Source organism: Mercenaria mercenaria, chromosome 9 (assembly GCF_021730395.1).
Source record: "Mercenaria mercenaria strain notata chromosome 9, MADL_Memer_1, whole genome shotgun sequence".
Classification (NCBI taxonomy): Eukaryota; Metazoa; Mollusca; class Bivalvia; order Venerida; family Veneridae; genus Mercenaria; species Mercenaria mercenaria.
The window spans coordinates 24,307,132-24,327,547 of NC_069369.1; the positions used below are offsets into that span (position 1 = coordinate 24,307,132).

Here is a 20,416-nt window from a genome sequence, read left to right on the forward strand (position 1 = left end):
AACTTTTATATGAATTCAATGTTTTGACATCATTGATTTTTTTTCCGGAGGTTAAGTACATACATATTACTTCAGACAGTGATGTCAAAATAATAATTTATTTGCTGAAGTAAGATCTAGTAAACAACCAGTCTGCTTAAACTATTAATAGATAAAGAACAAAGGTCAACGAGGGTGGTCTGGCAAACCGAGGGTGTTATCATTTTTCCCCATATCATTTGATGGCCTGTATTATTTGCTTTATTATAACGAAAATATCCTGAGACATTTATCGAAGAAAGAAATAGCATTAGGGATCTTCAATTGCAACGTCTTTGTTTCTTCTTTACATGATATAGTAGGAAGCTCTTATAAGTTTATGGTTGGATTCACATTTTTAACCTTTAGCCTGCTGGCGGCAAGTGATTCTGTCTTTGTGACCAGTGCAGACAGTACATTTGCAGTGAACACCCCTTGGAATAATGAGTAGTACTGTTCAAATTGAATGATGAACCATACTATTTTAGAAATTTAGCAGGGTAATACTTGAATAAAAGTTTATAAGCATCGTATGCGTCTGATCAACTCATTTGAACTTTATCGGTGCAAGGTTTAGAAAACGAACACCCCAGGGTGTTATTTTAAAAGCGTGTTCTCAGTCACTTGATCAAATTATCGGAACGTTCGACTGTACGGGGTTTCGGAAACGAACAATAATCAGTGATATTCAAAACAATTCTCGCACTGATTTTACTCGAAATTGAGTATTTAAAATCAATTTCTGTTGAGCAATGAAAATTTAACATCGACTGTCTTACATGCTACTCTATTTTGCAAGTATGCTAGATATGCAGTTTAGCTTTAAGATGTATTCAAGTCATCAAAAAACTATATTATTTTATATCATAATACACAATACACTCTAATACTACGTGTATTGATAAGTAAGTTATATTATACGCATTTTATGTTGGCAAATTAGTTGATTTCCTATTTTGCCTTCCATCACTATTTGTTTGCTGCACCATCATTGACAGCTTCAAGAGGAATGTGCTGACAGCCAACCTCCGATAGTGCACCATGGACGTTTTCAACTGCACTGCATATAGAAGGTTTTTTAAAAAAAATCACATTGTACATACTTTTCTTACACCGCCATGCGCTTGTACGAGGATACGCCAGTAGGTGTCAGTACAATATTGGAAGAAGAAGAAGATGATAATTTGTCCCGGAGCAAAATGTTGAAATTGACCAATATCAAGTCATTTCTAATTATACGTATCCAATGCGTATGAAATAAAGTTTCAATTATAACCATTATCATTATTAGTATCATTATTATTATTATTATTATTGTTATTATAACTATTATTATAATTATAATTATAATTATTCACTGATAGAAAATACTGTACACATTCATACTGAAACGCAGTAGCTTAAAAGAAAACACGATGCTATTGAGAAAGGACGCGAGGAAAGGAGAAAAGATTACGGCTATTTACTTTTATTCTAGACCAGCAAGGCTTACCTTTGATGTAAAGTTTTCACCCTTGAACAGTGTGGAGATGAATAGTGTGGTTTTATGCTTAGTCAATGGCCATAATTTTCCCACTGGCCGTTTCAAGGTGGTGCTACACCATGTTCCTTTACCCTCACTAAACATAAACCTCAAACAAATATTTTTAAGTGATCTTGGTCCTTGTATGGCTATACAGAATGACTTAGAGGAATATACAAAAGTCATACATTATTGATAAAAAAAATCAAATAGGCAAGAAATGAATATCATTTGTTTAAAAGTGAGATCGATTTATCTTTCGCACATAAAAATGCCATTCATTACTGCATCCAGTGTTTACTCGATTATATTTTCATCTTGCATTAAACATTCCTATTTGTACAGTTGTACATGTATATTGTCGAAATTAAATGCATATCGATGTTGTTTTTGTGAAAATATTTGGACAGTAATTTGAACGCATTTAATCACATCTACAATCACTTTTAGTCATTATAAGCCAAAAGTAATAACTGGTTCGAAGTATAGAGAATTTCTGCAAGAAAAAATGACCAAAGAAGAAGGAGAAAAGCAAAAATGTAAGCAAGAACGATTGAAAAAAGCGACAGCAAAAAGAAGGGGAAACGAAACGCAAACACATTGACAATTGAAAAGAAAAATGCTGGACGCGAAACCTTCAAACGTAAACCACAGGAAATTAAGGAACAGAAACGTGCAGGAGAGGAAAGAATATTACGTGAGATGATTGAAGTGTTGAAGTGGCGAGTTCAAACTGTTACAGTTGCGAAGAGGAGTATGACGTGTTCATACAATGTTCAAATGTTCAAATTACTTCAGAAGATTCCATTTCAAGTGTGTCGAAAATGAAATGATTGCTGGTAATTAGGAACTTCCGTTCGAATGTAAATATTGTTGAATTAGACAAGTGTAGCTTATGGAGCACACGGACAATCATGATGGTTCACTAATGTTGACGTTTTTAATTTTGTTACTCACGAAAACAGTAGAATGGGTTTTGTTAAATCATGTCTCAATGGAACTGACCAATTTGGTTAACTGTTAAATAGCGTATACAATTCTATAACTTACAAACTATGTATACACATGTATGAGCAATCGGCTTTTTAAGACGAATGTTGTGTCTATTTTTAAAAATACCCCATGTTCTCGGAATCAGGAACAGTTTTGTTATGAATTGAGACCCTTGTTTGGAAAATGGTACATTGACGACCAAGGTGCGTTTCAAGGCTATAACTTTACTTTGACACCGTCTATGACACTCATTACTATAGCATTTGAAAGCAGAGACATGTTGCTTGTTTCACACAGCTGTGCAACAATTACGGTCAAAATATCGAACTACAAAAATATCGGCTTATGTGTTCGGTAAAGGGTGCACTCGCTCTATCGTAACGTCGTGTTACACATATCTAAATATATAAGGTAACAATTATTTAAGTTTTAGTTTCTGTCCTTCAATCCATAAAGATAATAATTTGTTCACAGGTTTTTTTTCTATAGTTTAATATATGGCTGCGGTGCAACCGAAAATAAACGTTACATCCGCAAAACAACAAAATGAGTAAAAGTGTACAAATGAATGTTCAAACATTAAGATAGAGAACATTGGAATTTAATGTAGAAACCATTGTTAATTGCCTATACAAAGAGAACTGAGAGAACACACTTTCTTTTAATGATCATTTATTGTATAATGATAAACTATGACATTTAATGTTATACAATAAAAGTTTCAATATTGACACTGTAGCATTTACAGTGATACCATATTGTAACAGTATAATGTCTTCCAGACCGCCGGCTACGATGCGTTGCCTCAAAACTTCAAGATCTTATTGGTTGTTATGGAATAGACCTATTGCAAGATTGCATTCTGTGCTTTGTCTCAAACTTCCAAACTTGTACAAAGGATTTAGTCTTGAGACAATCAAAGTGTACAATTAATGTCTAACAAAACAATTATAATTTTAACAGGACATGTACAGACAAATCTATATAAAACTGTATTTCAGAAAGAAGCCGATACTTTTCCTGATTTCTTTTTAAATATTCTATCTCCTATTCTTAGCCAGCTATTAGATAATTTTGTTTACTGATCTTTGCCTTTCACTGATGGCAAATTGCACAATATCATCAAAATATTTTACAGGAAGATTATATAGACTTTATGCTTAGCCTAGCTTGGAATATGAAGAAGCAATGACTTTCACGTTTTGTAACAAATGCCAGTACTAAGTTCACGTAGGAAGTAAAAGACGACTGCCTGCTTTAATCATATTATTGCAGTATCTATACTTGTATACAGTGTAGGCATAGCGCTTCAAGAAATAAAGTAGCATTTTCACAAAAATATAATAGATTTAGTTGACTTACACACATTACAATGTACATATTAGATATACAGCCAACGTTGAAATACATCATAAATTGTTAGGAAAATATATCATAGAATGCATAGAATGAATTTTCCTAGAGATAAGCTAGAATATTAGATCTGTCGTGAAAAGCATTCCATACTTTGACGGCAGGTGTCGTTGTTTCCCTTGCACAGAGAACACATTGCCGACAGTAATAGTGTTTGTATCGATATGCTAGGGACGTCCGGTTCTGAAAAAAAACGTTCAAAACAACTATCAAGAGCACTAGAACAAGTACAATGATTGTATCAAATGTACATGAAGGTTTCCGTACTCAAGTTTACCATCATTTAATCATTTATATAAACCATATGTAAGAAAATAGTTGCCATACAATGACAACTCTCTCCCAACCTGCTGTATTGAATACTAGACTAGAAATAGCAACGTAATTATGCCCAACCAATATGTAAACATAATTTAATTATATTCTAAATAAAATATATCGGCTTAATGAATAAAATTCGAAATGACTTCATTGACAAACAACTTTTCTTTAAATTCTGACGTATCATAGACATATCAAAATCAAACATTTCGTAATCATGCTTAATAGGACCATGATTATAGTCTACATCACTTGAATGTAATTTACTCATTTTGTTTTGACAATTATTACATTTCAGTTTAATGATAAATGAGATATTGTAAAATTTACCGACGAAGGTTTCGTTATAATACCTATTATTTTCTTTTTTTTCCAACAGTTAGCTATTCATGAATACATTTAAATGATTTTATTTAGATATTTGTTTCGTGTTTCGTGGTATTGTTTTCGCATTAGTGTTTGTTCCTCAGAGTGTTAGGGTGTTACTTACCTTTCAATCTCTTGTCAACTGCTTCTTTAGAAACCATTAAGGCCTTGTTCGCTTCAGCTTTGTTCTAGCGGAATGCAGAAATAAAACACATGTTTAAGCTGATCAAGAGCAAATTTATACATACAGTGATGAGACTTTGATTTTCCCGGAACTGTTACGCAATTTAGCCTTTTAAATTATTATATCCTCACTGCTAAATGTATGGTCGTCTACATGGTACATATTAAAATAGCTCTAGGGCACGAACATCATTTTGCGATTTATAATCAAATTTACAATAGTCAACATGTTAAATCGATAATATAAATATACATTCTGCTTATAAAGTGTTAATGTTATTCCCCTTAGACAGGTTCTAGAAAATCGGACACTAAAAATTAATTAATAAACATTTGAGGATATGCATATGATTTAACTTACACAGAACACCCACTCTGACTACAGGCGCGTTCAATAATTTTGCAAGTATGCATTTGTCAAACCACGAAATGTTTACATTAGGATATCTACTAAAGTTTTTCTCTGAAATAGAACTAAAATGAAGTCTTTTATCCAGCAAAATGAACTAACAACAGTTACTTTCCATTATTTCAAAGTTCATACATGTATAATGTATAAACTTACAAAGAATCATAAAAATATGTGTATATTACCCCCAAGGAAACATGTTATAAGACAATTTATCTCCTACACAGAAGACAAATATGAATCATCCATTGCCTTGTCCATTTTAATCGCAGGTCTTACTGTTATCTATGAAATTTAGTTTAAAGCTGTCCCGAGGATATTTTCCAATAAATGCCTATTGACAAAATTATTGAAATGCAGCTGTATGTGGCATTTTTTGGACGAGAATCATTTTTGGACGTTTATGGTGGCTTAAGTACATCACTGTTTAAGACAGTCATACATAAAAAAATGAAGCTTTATTATACATAAAGGAGATTACAATAAATGATGACCAAGCATAATTTTCATAAATATTCTTTTATACTCACGAGTTTTGCGGATTTTTCTAATGCTCTGCACTCCACTGGGGAATTTTCATGAATATCCAATAGTAAAATCAAACAAATAAGACTACTTGATATACATACATTTATTCGATTCATTTTATTCATTTCGAAACACTGTATTGCTATGTTATTATTCTTCAATTACGTAAAATGAAGGATTAGTGGTAATTTAATCTGATGTAAATTTATTTTTACATTGCACATTATGTTTACGTCAACAAGATTGAATGTTTGTTACTTCACAATAAAAAAACAAATTGTTAGATTTTAACATAAATGTTGAATAATGAAATACATGTATAGTTAATTCTGCTTATTACTCAGTTCTAGATAAACATAGTCACAGATATTTTTAAACACGTTTAACGGGAAACAATAGTCGTGTAGTTTTATACAAGACCTCAGTATTACGAAATATCGGGACGATTTGCATGTTGTGTCATTCTTTTTTCTAGAAATCTTAAGAGTTTTCAAAACTTCTGTTTTACGCGTGAAATATGTGATTGTAATTTGCAATCTTTGCGTAATTGGAACACGCATTTTTTTGTAACATTTTGACTGATTAGCAAAGTGTGCATAACGTGTAAAACCTCACATATACGCATAACAGGCGCAGTCCTTTTTTTAATTCGACAGCTCATGTTCGCACTAATAGTCAACTCGTTTTCTTGAAAATACGCCACGTCAAGGTGAATGAAAGCATCCCGTTGAAGTCACGACGTAAGGACATCTAATGGATATTAATTAAATGAAGACGTTCAAGCATTTTTGTAAAAATTGCTGTATATCTAATGAAAATTTTGCGTTTTAGTTCAGAAACATGCTGCTAGTATATCTGATGTATATCATAAATGTAAGCTCATACAGACTCAATAATATATATTCTTTATACAGGATGGCTGACTGAGGAATTGCATGTTCGTCATTTCTCGTATCTTATCCGCCTATCATTGTTAAATATGCCAAAGATAACTAAAACTGAAAATGAAACTGATTTATTTGATTACGGTAAACACCTATTTCTATACGATGACATATTCAATATACGTTGTACATTTAATTTAACAAGCCTTAAAAATATAAATGATGAAATGTAAAAACTCACAAAAATTTATTTGCATTTAAACCAATTATCAAAAAATTTAAAATAATGCCATAAAGTCTCTAAAATACAGTATCTTTAGATTTTGTTTGAATGTATCAAGTGATACACATTTGCGTAATGCTAACGGCAGTTCATTCGACAGTTTCGGACCAAAATAAAACATCATCTCCACGTATTGTTAATCGAAAATCATTTCTAACAATTGTAAGAGTTAAATTCCAGTAAATATTGATATGGATCAAGAATACTACTGAACCAAGAAATAAATGTTGTATGAATAACAAACGTGCTCATTTACAGCTTGGAGATATGCTCGTAAAATACATGTAATGTCATCACATTGTTACATAATTATTATATATATTTCATTTCGGGGTTCAGACTCGGGCAATAAGAAAAGTACTACAACCAGCTCGTTTGGCGCAAATGCACTGATCAATACATAAGTACAGTTTTCTCTATTGATCAATGATAAGTGAAACACATTATGAAATTAGTCAATAGTCCATAAGTCATAAGTGATTCTTACGGTGACACCGGAAACTTAAGGCAAGTTTTTAATTCCGCAAAAACAAAATTATAATTCATCGCTTTAATAAGTTTTACAAGGAACTGTAAAAACTGGTTGTTTTAATCAATATTAATTGAAAATGGAACTTGCAAGAACTGCTATTACTATAGTATTATTTGTGTTGTACCTGTCTAGGACGGTTAGTGAGGACGAATTATGTGATGTTTACATTACCCCACCCACTCTGAACCGTTACAAAATTGGAACGATTGGTCACGTTTCATTCTACCAGAACTTTCTTATATGTAATTTCGAGTCCAGTAAGAAACACTCGCAGGTTTATGAACATAATACCAACAACAAAAATGAAACTACAAAAAATTCTGATATATTTCAACATTTCAATATTTCGTAGAAGAGGTCTACATTTTTTAAATATAAGGAGTATTCTTCCTAAAACTGGCGGTCTTGGGCAAATAACTGTGAAAACTAGAGCTGCAGTTGTTAGTATAACAGAAATATGGTTGGATGAGGCTGTGATTAACTCTGAAATTAACATTCCTTGTTGTTCTGTGGTAAGGCGTGGCAGAAATAGAGAGGGAGAAGGTGTCTGTATCTTTATTAATAATGATTTAACATTTAATAAATAAGAACGATTTACTCACTAATGATATGGAAGCTGCGTGGATTGAAATTTTACTACCACACTCAAAGCCTTTATTATGTGGGGTCGCATATAAACTACCGAAACAGTTGAATTTCTACGAGATGTTTGAGTATTTGATGACCACTAAACCAGATTCTTTCTTCAGCTACAACTATAGTTTTAATATCGGTTTCCGACAACAACAGTATTGGTCCGAGAGCTCACGGACTTTTATTGCAACAATTGAGGCCAAAAGAAGTTAATACATTTTTGGAAACAATATTTCATATCCTGCATGAAAACCCATTTCTTAAGTGTCAAAGCCGTGCCTATCTATATTTTGTTCACTTATGTTTGTGATAGGGGAGCTAAAACTCACTTGTAAAAATATTAGGGGTTAGGGTAAAGTTTATGTCTACCAGTTTTTTCACTGATTAATAACAGTAACTATTTGATTGTCAGTAAATGTATATATGTCCACAATGACAGCAATAAAATTCATCAAAAGGACTGAAGGGCAAACTGGATATTCAAGTTCAAAGGTCAGATTTATGTAAAATCACAAAAATTGGCATATTTGAAATTCATTTTTATTCTTAAAAAATAGTTGTTATCATAAGTCACTCATCTTTATTTATGTAATGTGTGTATATCAGCCAAATTAGAAATGCAAATTTTATTGCAAAAGGGCAAGGTCAACCCTGATAATTGAAGGTCAAAGTTCATTTTAATGCAAAAAATGTGAAATTATTACCTTAAACTTTTTCTAATCTGTTTAATTGTTTTCACATTATTAGTCACTGAAGTTAATTCGTTTTGATGTTTGTATGTCAGGCAAGTCAGTAGTGCAAATGTAACCCTAAAAAAGCCAAGAGTAAAGCTAATATCAGGTCAAAGGTCAAATTTGTGTGAAAAATCGCATGAATAGCTTCCTGTTTGAAAAACAACAGATATGTATTAATCATTATAAGTAATTGCTCGTGATTTATTTTAATGTATATATGTCTCACAATGTCAGTGATAAAGAGATCGTCAGAAATGGGACAAGGTCAAATGTAATATTAAGGGCCAAAGGTCATTTTCAAGTAAAAGAATGAAAAAATAGCTCTTTAACTTTTTTCTTTGTTAACAATATCTTGTCGATATTAGTCAATGATATCAGTTCATTTTAATGTATAAATGTTAGGCCATGTCTGGTATGTACATATAATTTCAAAACATTCAAGTTCAATTATAATATGAAAGGTCAAAGGTCAAAAAGTGAGTAAAATGTTGCAATAATATCACCTATTTGTAATATATTTTTATTGTTTAAAAGTATTTGTTTTGTCATTTCAGTAACTGATCGTTGTTCATTTTACTGTATATATGTCAGACAATGTCATGGAAGAGAAAATATGTCAAGGTCAACTGGTATTAAAGATCAGGGGTCATTTTTGTGTAAAAGATCAAAATGTAGCATACTTACTCATTACTTTTTTCAAAAATAGCTTGTTGTTATAATTTACTTTAACAATTTTGTTTTAATGTGTACTGTCAACCAAGGTCAGCAATGTAGATTTTATCCTAATAAGTCAAAGCCAGCCCTTTTTAATCCAAGGTCAAAGGTCAAATTTGTGTGAAAATTCGCAAAAAAAACAGCATTTTGCAATGATTTTTCTTCATTGGTTTTAGTTTTTTGTCAACACTAGTAACTGATCATTATTCACTTTAAAGTATATATAACAGATGATATCATTCTTCCTTGATTATGAAAAATTAGTCAAGGTCAAACCTGACACTAAAGGGCAAAGGAGAGGGTCTTCAAGAAACTCGCCTTTATGAAAAAAGGGCTTTAACAAGTTGGGGAGCAAATAAATAGATCCTACGTTAAGTCTACACAGGCACCGTACGGCCCATAGCATAGTACGCATCCACCTCATGAGTAACTTTTTTCCAAAATCAGTACAGATAAACTAGACAATGTTCAAAATTCAGGCCTGAGGATAATTCTCAAAGCAATAAAAAACAACTCCAATAGAAAAAATGGAAAAGACAGCAAACCTAGAGCCATTAGAGATAAGACGAGAGTACAAAGCCCTTGTGCAGGCAGAGAAAGCAAAGAGGCTACCATCATGCCCACTCCATTTAAAACTCGAGAGCAGAACTAAGAACAGACTGAAACGACAGAGTCTCAACGATATCGTCAAAAAACCGCAGAAAGGAAAGGCAGCAGCACTAGACACAGAGGTTTGTACCCGATGAATGGGTTCCTAGACAATGTGCTCCAAAGATCAGATTGGAGGTTTCCAGGAGTAGAAGAAAAGGGAAAAACAACATCAGGCCCACCAACAATCTTTTACGTAGAAATGATCAATGACCGCTATCCAGCACACTCTTGATCCCAAGCATATACCGATGGAGCAGTGGAAAAAGCAGTTCATAATGCTGGAAATGGTGCCTACATCAAATATCCAGAACAAAATATAGGTAGGCATTGCTTTGTCATAGATGCGGCAGGAATTTCACCGCTCTTCTGCATGTCGCTGGCATCTCCCACAGCTTGGTCTCATTTGGGATGTCTATGGGCTAACTGCCTGGCGTACTTCTTCCAGATAGAAACCGCAGGGTGTGGAATGGTATTTGTTCCTCTGATCCGCACTGGCATTTTGGTGTCTTTGCAAAACCCCGCTTCTTCATATGTTTTCTCAGGCCACAGTGTCAAATGCGCTGACGGAGGATAGTTGTTTGGCTGTGCTGATTAGCTTGTGCAGACTGTCATGATTTGGCAGGTTGCCTCCATTATTTATGTTCTCCATTCTGACGAAAATCTGTTCTTCTGCAGAATCTGAGATTCTCTGTATGAAGTTGGAGGTTTGGAACTGTATTTCCTTGGTTGCTTCCTTTGCAAGTTTGTCCGCAGCTTCATCTCCGGCTATGCCCACATTTCCAGCAGCTGTCTCGTTAAAATGTCTGATGGACCTGCTGAGAGAGTCTGAAGAGCTCACTTGGAGTCTGTCAGGAAAACAATATTTTGTCCATCTTCACCTCGCTCATACAGTTGGGGTGTGGCCGAAGTGGGGGCTTGCGTCTCGGCTCTAAAGTCTGAGAATCTCTTGCCGACTGGATGAGAGAGTGAGAGAAAATTTGATGTAGGCACCACTTCCAGCATTCTGAACTGCTTTTTCCGCTGATCCATCGGTATATGCTTGGATCAAAGAGTGTGCTGGATAGCGGTCATTGATCATTTCTAGCGTAAAAGATTGTTGGTGGGCCTGATGTTGTTCTCCCTTTTCTTCTACTCCTGGTACCTCCAATCTGATCTTTGGAGCACATTGTCTAGGAACCCATTCATCGAGCACAAGCGGCTCTGCCTCTGTTTCCAGTGCTGCTGTTTTTCATTTCTGCAGTTCTTTGGCGATATCGTTGAGATTCTGTCGTTTCAGTATGTTTTTAGTTCTGCTCTCGAGTTTTGAATGGAGTGGGTGTGAAGGAAGTCTCTTTGCCTTCTCTGCCTGCACAAGAGCTTTGTACTCTCGTCTTGTCTCTAATGGCTCAAAGTTGGATGTCTTTTTCATTTCTTTTATTGGAGTTGTTTTCATTGCTCCGAGAATTATCTTCAGGCCTGAATTTTTGAACCTCGTCCAGTTTATCTGTACTGGTTTTGGAAGCAGTTACCCATGAGGTGTATGCGTACTCTACTACGTACTCTGCTACGGGCCGAATGGTGCATGTGTAAACTTGCCGTAGGATTTTTTCATTTGCTCTCCAACTTGTTCAAGCCATTTTTTCATAATGGCAAGTTTCTTGAAGACCCTCTCCTTTGACCTTTAATGTCAGGTTTGACAATGACTGATTTTTCATAATTAAGGAAGAATGATATCATCTGTTATATATACTTGAAAATGAATAATGATCAGTTACTAGTGTTGACAAATATACCCTAAAAAAAATAAGAAAAATCATTGCAAAATGCTATTTTGCGAATTTTCACACAAATTTGACCTTTGACCTTGGATAAAAAGGGCTGGCTTTGACTTATTAGGATAAAACCTATATTGCCGACCTTGCTTGACATGTAACATTAAAAAATTTCTAACAGTGAATAATAACAACAAGCTTTTTTTTAACAAAGTAATGAGTAAGTATGCTACATTTTGATCTTTTACACACAAAATGACCCCTGCCCTTAATACCAAGTTTGACCTTGACTTATTGTCTCCTCTATGACATCGTCTGACATATATGTACTGTACAATTAACAACGATCAGTCACTGAAATGACAAAACAAATACTTTTAAACAATAAAAATATATTACAAATAGGTGCTATTATTGCAACATTTTACTCACTTTTTGACCTTTGACCTTTCATATTATGATTGAACTTGAATGTTTTGAAATTATATGTGCATACCAGACATGGTCTAACATTTATACATTAAAATGAACTGATATCATTGACTAATATCGACAAGATATTTTTAAAAAAGAGAAAAGTTAAAGAGCTATTTTTTCATTCTTATTACTTGAAAATGACCTTGGCCCTTAATATTACATTTGACTTGTCTGATTTTAGACGAATCTTTATTACTGACATTGTGAGACATATATGCATTAAAATAAATCACGAGCAATTACTTATAATGATTAATAATATCTGTTGTTTTTCAAACAGGAAGCTATTCATGCGATTTTCACACAAATTTGACCTTTGACCCTTGATATTAGCTTTACCCTTGGCCATTTTTAGGGTTACATTTGCACTGCTGACTTTGCCTGACATACAAACATTAAAACGAATTAACTTCAGTGACTAACAATGTGAAAACATATTAAACAGATTAGAAAAAGTTAAGGTAATAATTTTCACATTTTTGCGTTAAAATGAACTTTGACCTTCAATTATCAGGGTTGACCTTGACTTTTTGCAATAAAATTTGCATTTCTAATTTTGGCTGATATACACACAATACATAAATAAAGATGAGTGACTTAAGATTACAAACTATTTATTAAGAATAAAAATGAATTTCAAATATGCCAATTTTTGTGATTTTTACATAACTCTGACCTTTGACCTTGAATATCCAGTTTTCCCTTCAGTCCTTTTTGATGAATTTCTTATTGCTGTCATTGTTGGACATATATACATTTACTGACAATCAGATAGTTACTGTAATTAATCAGTGAAAAAACTAGTAGGCATAAACTTTACCCTACCCCCTAATAGTTTTACAAGTGAGTTTTACCTCCCCTATCACAAACATAAGTGAACAAAATATAGATAGGCACGGCTTTGACACTTAAGAAATGGGTTTTCATGCAGGATATGAAAGATTGTTTCCAAAAATGTATAAACTTCTTTTGGCCTCAATTGTTGCAATTAAAGTCCATGAGCTCTCGGACCATATTCTCAATGCGGTGTTTATATATGGTCATTTTTTTTTGGCATATAACATTTATTTCTTAAGTCTAGTGTATGAGTCTTAATATTACCTGTTCAATGTCAAGCGACTTTCTGTGATATTATAATATAAAATGTTAAGTCATGTGCTATATAAAATGTAAATTTAATCCTAAATACTTGATTAATTAATTTGCCTTTCCGATGTCATATAATCAATTCAAATGACCACAATGGAAATAAGAAAGCTTTATGCTCTCTTTTTGTGTTATCCTTGGTATTGATTATATGTCATCTACAGTTGCACTTTAATGTTCATATTTATCATGTTGACATTGAATTTGTATTTGTTTTTATGATGTATTGTCTATTTTACCACAATAAATTCTATCTATCTAATAAACATTTTGTTACGTGAGGGTTACTTTGTTTACGTTTTCAAAATCTTATTAAATTAATATCACAATTAATCAAATAATGCGTTAGATGTTTACATAAAATATCACGTTTACATTACAAATGACAAACAAATGTGTTATTCATGAAATGATTACTGTATTTGGAAAGAATTATTTGTATTTTTATTTCCCCATTTCTTGTTAAGTATTCCAATTCCAATTTCTATCCAAAATCAGCTTAATGATTCAACGCTTCATAATTGGAATCCTGTTCCAATACGCATGTTTGAATGAATTAAAAATGTTAGAAATATTTTTATAAAATGTGGATTATACAACATATGGAACACTCATGATTTTGTAAATTACACCTGATTATCAGCCACCATTAAGCTAAAATTGTCAGATTTATTTTTAAACAAGTGGTATTCCGATGCAGACAGCTCAAATAAATGTAAAATTTATAAATTATCTAAAACTGATTTTAAATTTGAAGACTATTTGTTAAAACACAGTCTGAACTATTGAAGTTAATGATAAAATTTAGAACTAGAAATCATAAGATGCCAGTTGAAACTGGAAACTGGAATGCAGTTAATTATAATTTGAGAATATTAATTTATGTAACACCAGTATAGGAGGGAGATGAGTTTCATTATTTATTTGAATGTCAGTATTTTAGGTTAAGTAGAAGACATTTTCTTAAATCGGAATATTATACTCGACCAAGTGTAAACAAGATCATCAGATTAATGAATATTGCAAAAATAAATGTATCTGAATACAATAAGCTATGCCTCTTTGTAAAGGAAATAATTGCTAAATGTATGTAGATGTCGCAATGAGAATATTAATACCACATTTATTTATTTTATACGCTACTTATAAGTTAGACTTAAGTAAAAACTTGTTCTCTCCCGATAATCATATATCAACTATATATCATTAATCATGTTTTATTATCTACTATTGTATACGATAACGATTGTTTGTTTCTATGCCTTTTTGTTGCCTCACTTGTTTAAATAATATTATGTTATTCCTCATGTTGTCATGTACTGTGACCTGAAAGAAATAAATAAATTGATTTCATACGCTGATTGTTTGTCTTCCAAGTCGTCCAAATCTATGATTGTCCATGCATCATTGTATGACATGACAAGTAATTTAATAACAAAGATAGTGAATCAAACAAACGCTACACAAACCGGTTTTAAAAGAAGTTTCTATGGAACCAATCTCAACAAAATCATTATTATATTTACAATTGTTAGTACGAAGCTACTGCGAGTAAGTTTTATTTTCGAAAGAGCATATTTACATAAAAATTAATCAGCTCTTAAGCAGAATACAAACTTAATCAGAATACAAAATCAGCTCGTATCTTTTCGAAGACTGAAGCGTGTACGGAACTAAAGTTAAATAGAAAGGAATTTCACGTATCATAGAATGTATATTTATTAAACGTAAGCTAATACTTGCGCTACCAAGGAGAGATATTTAGTGTGTCTATGAATATTAAGTACAACAAACTTATAAGTAGCGTATAAAATAAATAAATGTGGTATTAATATTCTCATTGCGACATCTACATACATTTAGCAATTATTTCCTCTACAAAGAGGCATAGCTTATTGTATTCAGACACATTTATTTTTGCAATATTCATTAATCTGATGATCTTGTTTACACTTGGTCGTGTATAATATTCCGATTAAAGAAAATGTCTTCTTCTTAACCTAAAATACTGGCATTCAAATAAATAATGAAATAGTTTATCAAAAAAATAAAATATTTTATAATATGTGTCCCTTTTAAATAAGGACTTGAACTTAAGGTATATCATCAAAACAGAAATTTTTGATAAAGGAACAGCATCTTTACCAACTATTTATCTGTCCGTTATATATTCTACCGTACTGTCACGTACGACTTGACACATAAAATATTTTCGAAAATGTGTCCTCCTTGATAAATGCCATTTGTAAAGAATTAAGAATAAAACATTGGTGAAAACTACTTTCCATCTTGTTACGTAAAATTTCAGCACTGGGACATAATTGCAAATGCATCGAAACGAAGATGTGTAACAGTTCATTGAAAATGGTGACTTTTTAAAGGTGTTGAACTGTCCAAAAGTGTGGCTCATTTATGCAGTCCTTTTCTGTTAAACAACCATTTCTTTATATGATTTGTTGTAGATTTTTTTCTCAAAATCTGGGGCTAACTGAAAGACGAATGAAGATAAACATGATTTTATTTACTTTATTCTAATTTACCTTCTTAAACAGAAGAATATTTACATGTACCACATTAATGTGCATTTTAATGTGCACCAAATATCGGCAGTTCTATAATATATATGTAAAGATATCCATAGGAAGCATCAACGAAACCAAGAAACACAATAGCAGGCTCGGTTTTAGTTATTCTGTTCAAGGCAGGTAATGAAATGTGTAACATTCCTCATGCCCCTGCCACCTACTTAAGTGTATTTCTATTTTAGTGAAATTCAGTGGTCTCTATGATCGAAAAGGACCAGAAAATAATTGTAACAACACTGACCCCAAATACAGTGGGACTTTTTATAGCCGCCACAAGGCATTTTAAAACTGCTGCTGTGATAGTTAATCAAACCTGATAAAAGGTCCCACTGGAAGCATAGAACGCAACCAAGAAACATAATAAAATGGGTCGGTTTCTGTTCATGAGAGGTAATAAAATGTGCACCAACCCTGACGGTCCAGTCAACACCCCACCCCGCGCCAGCACTGAATTAAGCGGAACTCTATTACAGTGGAATTGACTGTTCTGCACACAGACAAGGTATGGATCGGACATGCAGAGAAACGTCATTGTAACGTTGCAATATTTTACTCGAATGCTACAATTTAAAAATTAAATATGCATCATGATAAACTGTATCTAAGCCACAGCTTATCTTTTTAATATTACGTATTTGTAAAATATTACCAGCATATACAGTTAACGTTTTCAGTTCAGACAGATATAAGAAGCTAACTCTATTTCATGCCTGTGTTTTACTTCAACAAACTTCAGTTATTATCCTCATAAACACACAATCCACTGTATTTCTGTCCTTGTTTTTGTCATTAGTGTTTTATTCTTTTACAGTGTCTCTAAAATTAGGTGTAAGTGTTAGTCTTTCAAGCATGTTGGTATGCACTGATATAGAGATAATAGATTAGAGATGGCTGAGCTTTGTGAGTGCGGCTTTTTCTATTAGAGCTTTGTCCTTGTTTTGTTTACTGTATTAGCATATATGATCGGTAGTAATATTTTAATTCGGCACATTCTACCATTGATAAAAATATACCTTAATAACGATACCGATGTACGTAAGTTTTTAACAAGAACACAAGCCCTTTATAATACACGATAAATATAAGGAGTATAAATATCATAAGATGTTTTTTTTTAGTATAAATATTGTTCCTCTAATACGTGAATTGTGACGAAATGAACAACGATCTGTGGTATTCAAAACAATTTTCAAACTGATTTTGCTCAAAAATGAGTATTTTAAATGAATCCCTGTTGCCTGAAAATTTAACATCGAATGTTTACATGCTTCTCTATTTTGCAAGTATGCTAGATATGCAGTTGAGCTTTAAGAGGTAGTCAAGTTATTAAAAACTAGATTATGTTATATCATAATACACATTTCACTCCAATACTTAGTGTATTGATAAGTTATGTAAGTTTTATTATATATATTTTATGAATAGATTGGATTGGATCAGATGATGACCCATTTTGATTAGTATAATATTGTTCAATATGCTCCGAAGCCTTCCATCTTTATTTGTTGGCATATGACAAGTCATATATCAAGTGAAGTCTTACTGTCAGACAAAAGATGGCATACACAGATTTAATAAATACTGTGCATACTTATGGCGTCTCGGAATTTATCACAGTGATTTGTCCATGATAGTGATTCAATTAATTCTGTCACTAATGGTCTTCCAATGAAACCATTGTACATAACAGCACGAGAATTTCATGTACTTGTGAAATATTAATTAAATCTAGTTGCAGTTGACTGAGTTATCTATTGTTGAATTATACATACTCATATAAAGTGGCTATATTTCAATGTTACAATAAAATGTGATTCTTTACGGGCATCTCCAAACGAGATATTTTTTGAATTGTGTCGTAACCATGGTAGTTCGTTAGTGACGTTAAAAATAGTTTTTCATTGGGTTAAAAGAATTTCAAGGGCTCCAAAATAGTCTTCAAGACAGTAACAGACCAGACAGGCCTGTTGTTACAGCAACAAAGAAAAACATTGCTGCCGTTAGAGGTATTGTAATGGAAGATAGTCGATACACTATTTCTAAAATTGCCCATACTAGGCATTTTAGAAGAGACTATCCATCATAATCTGACTGACTGTCTGAAATTAAAAAAGGTGTGTGCAGATACTGCTGAAAGATATAAAATTGTAATGCCAAGAAAAGTTTTGAGTTGCTCACAGGGAATGAAACTTGGGTTTATTATTCTGAGCCCCAGCGAAGCATGAATTATAATCAATGGCTGAGTAAAATGTCAGCCAAGTCCTGTCATTGCAAAAAGCACAAAATGTGCCGAGAAGGTTTAATTATCAATTTCTTCTATTCTAGTGACCGCGTTGTTCAAACTCCTTGTAAAGAGGGTAAAACATCACAAGCAAGTTCTACAGAAATAAAATACTTACTGCTGTTGATACATTCTATCATAATTAATTCCAAAGTAAAGGTTCGAAAGGCATACAGCTTATTCATGACAATGCATCCGCCCATAAAATTCAAATTGTACAGTCTTCCTTAAAAAAGGTTATTCAGGTGAAGCTCTTGCTACAGAAATGCTCGCATGTAAACGCTATGCCAAATTAGGTATACGACGATCAGTGACAGAATCTACTGAATCACCCTTGTATAGGCGTATTCGCTGTCACAGCTGGTAACGAAGTGGCGTAACAACCATATCGCAAACACGCAACGGCATCACATGGGATTATGCTTCAAATCCAAAAATGACAATAATGAAAGAAAAACTATTATTCCTCGGAAGTAACTAATAAATAAAAAGAAAGATAGATTTGTACGTCTGAAATACAAGATAATAATTTTAACTGAATGAAATTATAAATATAGATAGATTCTGTTAGATTAATATTGACAAGGTTTTGTAATAATACAAATATAATTGTAACATTATCTCTTACCCTACCACTATGCATTTATATTTCCGGTTTGCCTTTCTTGTAAATTTCAATTTTCGGATCGCGAGAAAGAAGCATGTCGGTTTAAAATGATTCTTAATAGAAAGGCAATATAAATAGAATAGTACGAGGTAGGTCACTGTCTGTATGAACTTAGGTTTCCGATGAGTGGAATCGTGTTTGATTTACTCGGGCCCTGTTGTTCGAAACTTTAACCGGCTGTTAAAGTAACCGCCGGTTAAATTTTGATTCAAAATACTAGACTTTGTGGGAAACACTAGTATGATATTTTGATTTTATTTTAAGACTTTTCAGTGTTCATAATTCTTACCTTATACATTTGTTTTTCAAAGTCTTCTGAAATGCCGAAAAATAACGCTAAAAGCTAATCAACCGTTAGCTTAATGGCCTGTTAAAGACTGTAAAGACATTATCCGGTTATTCTGTAAGATCATTGACTATTGACGCGTACTTAGGAACATTAAATTTACAGCTGTTGCTTATGATAATTGACCAATGACAAGTTTGTAAAATCACATCTGTGGTCGCTTTTAATCATTTCTAATTACACGTATCCAGTGCGTACAAATGTATGAAATAAAGTTTCTGATTCCATTATTATTATTATTATTATTATTACTATTATCATCATCATTTATTATTCACTGGTGGAAAATACTGTAGCTGAAACAGAGCCTTTTCTTCTCTTTTAGGTGCATGTTGGACACCTTATGATATAACAATGTCTGACGACGATTGTGTTATCACTAAAGAAAAAGTCTGGCTCTTGACAGGTAACTACAAGAAGTCCTCTTAAAGGGGCATACCCTGTAACGAGTGGAGTAGATACAAAGAACCTATATTATTAGCTAAATGAGCCTAAAATAACAAATAAATGAAATTTTACAGTAGAACTTGCATCGAAAAATGTCATTTTAGGCACGTAAACAGCATTATAGTGACATTTTATAATAAATGTCTATCAACCCTTTTATTGTACATCAACAAGAAATATATCTGATTTAAATTTTACATTTGTAAGACCGATAATCGTTGGAAAGTTTTCTGTAAGAACAATATAGCGTTCCACTGCCCGTGTTACCTAATCCCTTTCGACTGCAACGTCCGGAGAAGCGCGTTGTCAAACGAGAATTGTGGCCGAACGATAAGGTCCAGCCATCATTCGATGTAAAATTATAAATTCTTAGCTAAACTAAGATGAAAATGCTACTTTTCTTATTTTGGACAATCATACAGTGCTTATAATATTAGGAATTTTGAACATGTTGCCCAATTATTGTAAGTTGTCAAAATTCTTTTTAATTAGACTTCATTTAATATGTATATTACTACTAACAAAAGGGAAT

General features: G+C 32.7%; 1 long non-coding RNA gene across 1 annotated transcript; it reads right to left on the reverse strand.

Annotated features, from left to right (window-relative positions):
- Window positions 1-3,188: 3,188 nt before the first annotated feature.
- LOC123547830 (uncharacterized) lies at window positions 3,189-5,971 on the reverse strand. Its single transcript, XR_006685753.2, has 3 exons — window positions 5,756-5,971; window positions 4,758-4,821; window positions 3,189-4,129 (listed from the first exon to the last, which is right to left on the reverse strand). It is a non-coding gene; the product is annotated as an uncharacterized LOC123547830 (long non-coding RNA).
- Between the last annotated feature and the right edge of the window lie 14,445 nt (window positions 5,972-20,416).